The 7,787-nt window shown below is 43.8% G+C and overlaps 1 pseudogene; it reads right to left on the reverse strand.

The window, feature by feature from the left end:
- Positions 1 to 981: 981 nt before the first annotated feature.
- LOC126261023 (5S ribosomal RNA) lies at positions 982 to 1,099 on the reverse strand (annotated as a pseudogene).
- Between the last annotated feature and the right edge of the window lie 6,688 nt (positions 1,100 to 7,787).

The following is a 7,787-nucleotide window of genomic DNA, read 5'->3' on the forward strand; positions in this document are numbered from 1 at the left end:
CAGTGCGTGTATGCTCATACAGGGGACAAACGTTTCTGGCTGCCTCCGCTGCTGTCATCCGTCAGTTGAACTCAAACAGAAGAATATGTCGGAAATGTTCCGATTTCTCAACTTGGCACCCCATTTTCTAGCTTCAACAGCTTGACTCATTCTCTCCATATAACAAAATGACAATATGTAAACTCAAATAGCGACAATGAACTACAAATAAAATGACGATCGAAAAATATGTCCATAGCAACCGGAATACCAAAGCGTAAAACAAAAACGCTACAAACTTAGGCGCCAACCTGATGATCATACTTACACTAAGAAATGATAGGAAATGGGAGAATTACTCAAAATGAGCAAAGAAAATCGCATACAGTACGCTAGTGCGACCAACTCTAGAGTAGTGTTCCAATGTTTGTAGGCCTTATCAAGTAGATATAACAATAGACATACGACAAATTCAAACACACGCTGATATAATCATAATAGGTTGGTTTAGTCCATAGCAAAGTGTAACGGAAGTGATCAGGGAACTTAAATGAGACTTATTGGAAGAAAGACGACGTATTTTTCATGAAGCCCTGCTGGGTAAATTTAATAAACGTGTATTCGAACAAAACTTTGCGACTGTTACGCTGGCACCACCATAATCAAAATGGAGTATGGCTAACTACTACCTCACATATTGCAGCCCACGTGTGACGCTATCTTTTACATCTATTGGTGAAATGTTCAAGCTGGACTTAGTATGAGCCCTCTGGATGATGATTACGAAAGCTGGTGACAATAAAGCACTCCGTTCAGGCCACAAGTGGCCCATCGGGACCATCAGACCGCCGTGTCATCCTCAGATAAGGATTCGGATAGGAGGGGCGTGTGGTCAGCACACCGCTCTCCCGGTCGTTACGATGCTTTTATTGACCGGAGCCGCTACTATTCGGTCGAGTAGCTTCTCAATTGGCATCGCGAGGCTGAGTGCACCCTGAAAAATGGCAACGGCGCATGGCGGCCCAGATGGTCACCCATCCAAGTGCCGGCCACGCCCAACAGCGTTTAACTTCGGTGGTCTGACGGGAACCGTTGTATCCACTGCGGCAAGGCCGTTGCCACTGGTGATAATAAAAGAAAATTCTCGTCTTACGGAAGTGTCATATTTTAGCTTACTAGTAATAGATTTTATTTCACAAAAAAATTGTTCAAATGGCTCTAAATACTATGGGACTTAACATCTGAGGTCATCAGTCCCCTAGACTTGGAAAGTTCTTAAACCTAACTAACCTAAGGACATCACACACATCCGTGCCCGAGGGAGGATTCGTAACTGCGATGGTAGCAGCAGCGAGGTTCCGGACTGAAGCGCCTAGAAACGCTCGGCCGCAGCGGCCGGCTTTTATTTCACAGCTGTTCAGAAAGTTATACAACTTTAAGAAAGAAAGTTCCTCTTTTTGTTGCAAGTATGATCCCTGTTTAACTGCAAAAGAAGTGAGTAACACATTACGGAAGAGCATGTTCATTGTCCACTGGTACATTAGATGCGCCAGTTACGCCTTCACAGGAAAATATGGTAATGGTGCACGAAACGAGTGCACCATCACACGACTGTACAATAAGCTCTAAAAGACAGTAAAAGTCGACCGAAATAGTAGAAATCACAGAATTTTTTCGACTTGCAAGCTGCGTATTCTATGTGGTATACGAAATTTGTGCGAGATCTAGTTAGCCACCCTGGTCTTGCTGTTGGGAATACCCATACGACAATATGTAATTATTTAAAGTTACTTACACGCATAATTATTGCTGTTATGAGTTGTTCCCAGTAGACAACGGAAAACGTGTAATTTTCAATCAGTGGAACATGTCATCACCCCAACGTCAGAGAAAGAAGAGCTCAGTGATTGATTTCGATCTGACGAGGCATGGTTCCTCCTTGATAGATTTGTGAAAGCACAGACCTCATAAACAGGGGACACGCAAAATTCTCAGCGCCCTCTAGACCCCTCTGCGTGTACAAGGATTGTTTGTTGTACAATGCCACTTCGAGCAATCTTCAAAAATTCTCAAATGTGTGTGAAATCTTATAGGACTTAACTTCTAAGGTCATCAGTCCCTAAGCTTACACACTACTTAACCTTAATTATCCTAAGGACAAACACACACACCCATGCCCGAGGGAGGACGCGAACCTCCGCCGGGATCAGCCGCACAGTTCATGACTGCTGAGCCTCAGACCGCTCGGCTAATCCCGCGCTGCACAGTAATCTTCATGACATTCGTTCATGCCGCAAGTAACAATGAGCGCTGTAAGCAGCTGGTGCAACATTTTGTTAACACTACATCTGAAGACCAGCTAAAGTATTGTTGGTTCTAGCAAGACAATGCTGGCTCATGCAACCAATAATACTTAGACTTTCTTGATTACTGTTCTCACGGAAATGAAAGAAACTGAATGATGTGTTGCCGCAATCCTTCAATAAGAATGAAAAAGGTCTTTCTAAGAACATGAATTTGTATTCAATTATGCAGACGTGGGTACCCAGTTTGATGCCGTGCTCATTGGCTGAAGGAAGGCATTTGATACAGTATTTCAGCAGTGTGTCTCAGTGAAAAAAACACGAGCTTACTGGGCATTGGACCAATTGTGACTGGATTTAAGACTTTCTTGTAGACAGAAGTCACGTCGCTCTTAACGGAACAAAACTGACAAACGTAACCTCACGAGTACCCAAAGGAAGTGTGATAGGATCGACACTCTAAAACAAATTTATCGATCTAGAGGATAACGTCAGATGCTCCATAAGGCTATTCGCAGATGATACAGTTGTGTATAAGAAGGTAGCGAGGCTAAACACTGTAGCGAACAGCAGGAAGCCGTGCTGAGGACTGGACTGGCAGTCGACCTTGGACGTAGGTAATTGGAGCGTAATGCGAATAAGCAAGTGAAGAAATACCCTATTGTGAGATTACGCTGCCGGCGGCAACACGTCGTAAACAGTAGCTACTGTAAAATACGAGGGCTAGTCGGAAAGTAAGTTCCGATCCGTCGTGAAATGGAAACCACTGTGCAAATCAAAAATGTTTTATTTGCAACATAGTCACCGCTCCAACTTACACATCTGTCGTAGCGTTTACCAGCTTTCCAATACCCTCGTCATTCAAGGCAGCCGCCAGTGCTTTCCGCCAATTCTCGACGCTGATTTACAGCTCCTTGTCTGTGCCAAAACGTTGTCTTCGTACCCAGCAGTTCATGTGAGCAGAAATGAAGCTCAACGGTAGCCAATAATAGGCAGTATTATGGGTGACCAAACACTTCGCATCGAAAACGTTGGAGGAACGTCTTTTTTGACCCTGCAGAGTGCGGTCGAGAATTGCCGAGGAGGACGAAACATACGACAGTTATGGTATGTGGGCTGCATTCCATCAGGCGAAATCTCTCACCAGGCCCTCATACTTGCCGGGAGAGACTATTTTCTAGACATCTTTACGTGCTCACCGTGCGGTCAGAAATGAAAAGAGCGACGTGACGCGATTATCAGGCCTTCTAGAAACACTGCCCAACACATACACCATGTGATTAAAAGTATCCAGGCACCCCCAAAAACATACGTTTTTCATATTAGGTGCATTGTGTTACCACCTACTGCCAGATACTCCATATCAGCGACCTCAGTAGTCATTAGACATCGTGAGAGAGCAGAATGGGCGCTCCGCGGAACTCACGGACTTCGAACGTGGTCAGGTGATTGGGTATCGCTTGTGTCATACGTCTGAACGCGAGATTTCCACACTCCTAAGCATCCCTAGGTCCACTGTTCCGATGTGATAGTGAAGTGGAAATTTGAAGGGACACATACAGCACAAAAGCGTACACGCAGACTTGAAACAGACCGCCTACAGTTGAAGAGAGTCATAATGTGTAATAGGCAGACATCTATCCAGACCATCACAAAGGAATTCCAAATTGCATCAGGATCTACCGCAAGTACTACGACAGGTGGGAGGTGAGCAAACTAGGATTTCATGGTCGAGCGGCTGCTCATAAGCCACACATCACACCGGTAAATGCCAAACGACGCCTCGCTTGGTGTATGGAGCGTAAACATTGGACGATTGAACAGTGGGAAAAGGTTGTGTGGAGTGACGAATCACGGTACACAATGTGGCGATCCGATGGCAGGGTGGAGGTATGGTAAGTGGCCAGTGAACGTCATGTGGCAGCATGTGTGTGCCAACAGTAAAATTCGGAGGCGGTGGTGTTATGGTGTGGTCGCTTTTTTCATGGAGGGGGCTTGCACCCCTTGTTGTTTTGCGTGGTACTATCACAGCACAGGTCTACACTGATGTTTTAAGCACCTTCTTGCTTCTCACTGTTGAAGAGCAATTCGGGGATGGCAATTGTATCTTTCAACACGATCGAGCACCTGTTCATAATGCACGGCCTTTGGCGTAGTGGTTACACGAAAATAACGTCCCTGTAATGGAACCGCCTGTACAGAGTCCTGACCTGAATCCTATAGAACACTTTTGGCATGTTTTGGAACGCCGACTTCATGCCAAGCCTCACCGACCGACATCGATACCGCTCCTCAGTGTAGCAGCCCGTGAAGAATGGGCTGCCATTCCCCAAGAAACCTTCCAGCATCTGACTGAATGTATGCCTGCGAGAGTGGAAGCTGTCATCAAGGCTACGGGTGGGCCAACACCATATTGAATTCCAGCATTACCGTTGCAGAGCGCCACGAACTTGTAAGTCATTTTCAGCCAGGTGTCCGGATACTTTTGATCACATAGTGTATGTGCAAAGCTTCATTGGATTTTCACAGTGGTTTCCATTTCGTGACCGATCGGAGTTTACATTCCGAATAATCCTCGCATCTACAAGTAAGCATGCAGAGTGACCCACAGGGGAATGACAACATAAAAACAAATTGTAGGATACGTAGATGTCACGCTGTATATCTTATGAAATGATCACTACGAGAAAATCCAAGAAATTAGAGCTAATCCGGAGATTTATACTTCCCATCCGCCATTCGCTGGTTCAAATGGTTCAAATGGCTCTGAGCACTATGGGACTCAACTGCCGAGGTCATTAGTCCCCTAGAACTTAGAACTAGTTAAACCTAACTAACCTAAGGACATCACAAACATCCATGCCCGAGGCAGGATTCGAACCTGCGACCGTAGCGGTCTTGCGGTTCCAGACTGCAGCGCCTTTAACCGCACGGCCACTTCGGCCGGCCCGCCATTCGCGAATGACACAAAGAACGGGGGACGAGGAGGGGTGGAGGGGAAAGACAGACAGTTGAATCAGAAGCCCCACATACCGTACGAGTAGAGTTGTAGACGTTAATTCTATAATACTAAGCTACTTTCAACAACTTCCCAATATTGCACATGGTATAATTACTTTCTGAAGACCTCACAGCAGATAGTGATACATCAGAGTCTACGTACAAGTAGAGTCTACATACCAGTAATGGTCTGCGTACCTGCAGAGGGGGCAGGAGACGTTGGCGTCGCGGCCGGCGGGCAGCGCCGTGGCGCCCAGCTGGTGCGCGGCCAGGACGCGCATGCAGCAGATATGCACCAGGTGCCCGCAGCCCCGCCGGCAGTGCGTCACTGCAACACGCCACGCTTCAATGATGGATTGGTTGCCTAACATGACAGGCGCCACAAGCTGCCGCAAAATTTTGGATTTCAGTATTACGCTATCACGCTACATATTACATGCAATCCGTCCTGGCACCGCTGTTATTTAACCTTCATAAATCTAACAGCCCAGAAATGTAAAGCAAGAAAAATCTGTTGCCACAGATGACAGTCACAGCGGCACCACATAAAAATTTTAGCGGAAATGAGCACACTTTAACAAAAGATTTAGTAGTTTACAATGGGCGTTTTTAAAAATGGCGGTTATTACCCTGCACAAAAGAAATTCAAGTCCCCTGTTTCCATCTTCATAAGAAATAAGCCAAGCATGAACTCCAAGCGTTATTCGAAAATCTGCCACTGTGACACAGCCATTTCCTAAAACAGTTGAAGTTACCATAGACTGCACACTTTCAGTCGGTTTACCCCTGACCAGTGCAGAAAACTCAAAACTAGGGAATCATTGTACAGAAATCGTAAGGCTCGACCTGGGGGTCAATGACTCATAATCTACGAATCAGATTTATTGTCCTCCTCTAGTCCCCTGACGGATACTGTGCTCCCTCACGACCGCATTTACGCGTAGGCTATCTAGGCTGCATCCTAGAGCCCCACACATTAAAATCTGAACAAAAAGTCTATGGTCTTATAATAATAAAATATATAGACGCATTCTGTATGGGCTTTTTCGCCTGTTTCACTGGATAGCTGATAAGAATTAAATAAGAATTAAATAAGAATTAAATAAGAATTCACCTCTCAAACCTCATATCAAATTCCTACTGGCACCTGGAAAGAGACTGAGAGAGTGTAGTATGTAGAGGATACGAGGAGCACACAATTGTTTTTGGTCGGTACTCGAGTCTGCTGAATGCGCGCTAGACCTCCATAAACAGTTTCAGCCATTATCTACAGTAGTTGTCAGTCACGAGGTGTTTTTTGTGCAGTATTAGTAAATACTTCGCGTTCTACACATTTAAGTGCTCTATAATGAATATACATTTGGAATATGCTGTTAAATCTTCGGGTACAGAATTTTGTGGTACTTAAAAATCTGCATATTTATAGAAGTATTTATATTGCACGTGGGTAGTCAAGGTCGCCGGTCGTCGTATACCAGCATGAATCTTGAAACAGAAGGAGGTCCTTTACCGTTGTAACATGTTGTACTTTCGAATTAACTTTCTTTAAATGGCTTAACAGTTTTACCTGTTTCGTTTCCAGTAGCTTATTTCAGAATGTTTATAACTTGTAATTGGTTTCTAATGATACCTCTGCTTCATTTGATTTCACCTACTTATTATTGGTGTATAATAGAGTAATAATGTAACAGACAGACCACTAAATACAATACTGACAAGATTTTCTCGACTGTAACGCTTAAATTGTAATCTAATACTTTTTCCTAGGTACATGATCATGATGTAGCTTGGAAGACGTTTTCAAATTTAGAAAAACCATAATTTTGCGTAGTGCTTTTGCAGTTTCAAAAAAAGACTGCAGCACAAAAAAGTGAATGATATCATTTAAAAATGGAATAAGAAAATATATTGAACTATCACAGGGCTACATATAAGCGAAAAACACTCTCCCCTACTTCAATTGCTTTCAAAAGAATTGTTAACGGCGTTCTGACAGTTTGTAGTGAGCTAGATTTTTCCAGGACACATAAACCAATTTTACTTCCTGTTCTTGGCAACGGAATCTTGAGTTCCTGAAGCTGGGGAAAACATTTTCAGATATCTTTATTCGTTAACGAGATGTTGGGGGAAATGTCGAAGACGTCTTAAGATCCTGATGGATACTATTGACGCGAGACATCGTTGCAAAGTCACGAGGCCATTATTAGCTCGTTATCGGGAAATTAAAAAGTCAGATAAACAAACATTTTTAAAAATATTATATTTTTGGTCGTATTAATTATACTACTGCCAACTGCAAACAACTTGTTGACTTCCTTAATTACAGTTCTGTGGCGGTTGTACCTGCTACTGTAGTATTATAAACATATAACAAGAATTCAGCAGCTGCCGTACTCACCATTGCAGGCGAATAATGCACAAGGAGAGTTCTTACACTAATAAACCATTTTTATAATTTTCTATATAATCCATAATTACGAACAGAGCTACAATACGAGCTAATCG

This window comes from Schistocerca nitens, chromosome 5, assembly GCF_023898315.1.
Source record: "Schistocerca nitens isolate TAMUIC-IGC-003100 chromosome 5, iqSchNite1.1, whole genome shotgun sequence".
NCBI classification, from domain to species: domain Eukaryota; kingdom Metazoa; phylum Arthropoda; class Insecta; order Orthoptera; family Acrididae; genus Schistocerca; species Schistocerca nitens.